Here is a 2,467-nt window from a genome sequence, read left to right on the forward strand (position 1 = left end):
TCTATGTACAATATCCTAAAGTTCTAATGAAAATAAAAAGATTTTTTTTCATTTTTCATTAATTTCCCAAAGAAGCACCTCAAAAGAAAATCTTTTTGGATTTTGGAATTAATACCTTAAAGAAAACTTTTAAAGAGGTACTAAAAGAAAATTCTCTTTTTTTGAATTTTTAGTCTTAATGTACTAAAAGGAAATATAACAACAATTTTTTATTTTGAGTTCTAGATATTAATTTTCTAAAGGAAAATCACAAAAGATTTTTTGAACTTCTAGAGTTAGTATTCTAAAGAAAACATCTAATAGAAATATAAAAACGCAAAATCTCTTTTTTTGGATCTTTGACTTATTACACATCTTTTTTTTTCAAATACAAAATAGGAAATACCACAACAAAAGACTCAACAAACTTAACTAGCGTGGCAGACTCTAATATCACCTAAAAGACTTGGCATTATTATATAAAACTAGAAGGTAAAAGACGACATAAAAATAAAACAGACTCAAAACATAACATTAAAAAAATCCTTAAGCAAGCTCCTGAATGCAGTGGTCCTGGGGTATCTGTCATGCTCGAACTCCGATAAGTAGATCCGTTCCTGTATGAGAAAACTGAAACCAATACTATGTGGAACAATAACATTCCCTACTAGACACATGCAAGACATAGTTGTGACTATTTTTCTAAAATTAACCTATGTGGCTAAAAGTGGCTAAAAATGCAAGATTTGACTAAGACCCCGCGAAGCCAAGAACCTAAAATTTACCAGAAAGACCGGACCCTATATGGGTTGACTACGTATCACGCCCCGAAAGACGAGAATCAGGTATGCGTAGTTCGGGCAGATTGGATACGGGCGAGAATTAAAAAAACAACAACTAATTCAGAGAAAAATATGTTTTTTTGTCTTTCTTTTTTTGAAAAATGATGAAACATGTAAACTCTTTTTGGATTTTCTTTTCCTTTTTTTTTAATTTTTTTTTTATTTTCGGAAAATGATGAAAATGTGCAAAAAAAATTTTGTTGAATTTTTCATGTTTTTTCTTTTCTTTTTTTTAAAAAAATGTGAAAGAAAACATAACCAGGCCCTACTTGCTTTATTTTCACATTTCACCCTCTTTTTTTTTATTTGTCCTCAACTATCATTGGTCCGCCAAATGACCTTTTTAGCTTTGAAGAAATGCAACATGTAGCACATAGGATGCATCAAGATGGTCTGTTATTTTGGGTACACCTGTCCTAGATGGACCCAACCCCTGTGTTGAGTCCCCAAAGTCAAATGCACGTGATGCAAACAAACGTTCCTACTAGGGATCCGACATGAGGCTATGTTATACTATGTTTAAAACCCTGGGTTTATTTGTTCTACACCTGGCTTACCCGAGCGGACAGCTCGGGCCGAGGGGGCAGCGTACCGGGAATACAGAAGCTTCACCGGCTTTGAAACTTGTCCGAACCTCGTTCTAAAATTAGGATATGACTCTAACAGAAGAGAAGTCACACGAAGTGCACACTTCCAGATGATTTAGAAGACTTAGAGAGAAGAGGGTTTCGTAACAGTTTTTATATACAGTTCAATCAATATCAAAGCGGTAAAAACAACATTTACCACATTAGGCTCTAACACGTAAAAATCATATAATCAATAAAAACCAACTATAACAGTTATTCTAAGCTCGAATTCTGAACCCTGAGCCAGAAGTTCTAGGTTCTTTTCCCCAGCAGAGTCGCCAGAGATGTCACACCTCATTTTTCCTACCCCTTGAAGGGTATAAGGGAGTTTTTTCAAATTTAAGTGACAATCTAAATGAGATTATTTTGTTTATTTAGAGTCGCCACTTGGATTAATTTATGGTGTCCCAAGTCACCGGTTTAAATCCCGAATCGAGGAAATATTGACTCTGTTTTACATTCCGCAAACACAGAAATTCGGGTAACGAATTCTGTTAACCCGGGAGAAGGTCTTAGGCATTCCCGGGTTCCATGGTTCTAGCACGGTCGCTCAACTATTATTATTGGCCTTATTATATGATTTTAAAACACTTTTAAACCTATGTGCATTTTTAACTTTAAAACCGCTTTTATTTATTTCAGGAATTATTTCAAGGTTGTTTAAAACATGTCGCGAGCCACGCTACATGAAATGCACCCGTGAGTCTCGACACGTTCTATTCAACCTCGATGTAAATTAGGATCGGGTCACATGAAATGTACACCCGAATTTTAGCAATTACAAATCACAACTACGTCACGGGAACCGTACCCGTAGCTATGACAATTTATTTAATTACACGCCTAAAGAAAACTGCGATATTCCAAGGCATTTTCTACACTAGTTATGATATCGATAGGAGGGCCATAGACTAAGTGATTGGATGGTACACCTCAATTTTATTAAAGGAAAGTCATTTAACTACGGACGTCCTTATTTAAAAACTAATTTGAAATTAAGTGTCACAACCACACCAT

This window comes from Nicotiana tabacum, chromosome 5, assembly GCF_000715075.1.
Source record: "Nicotiana tabacum cultivar K326 chromosome 5, ASM71507v2, whole genome shotgun sequence".
Taxonomy (NCBI): domain Eukaryota; kingdom Viridiplantae; phylum Streptophyta; class Magnoliopsida; order Solanales; family Solanaceae; genus Nicotiana; species Nicotiana tabacum.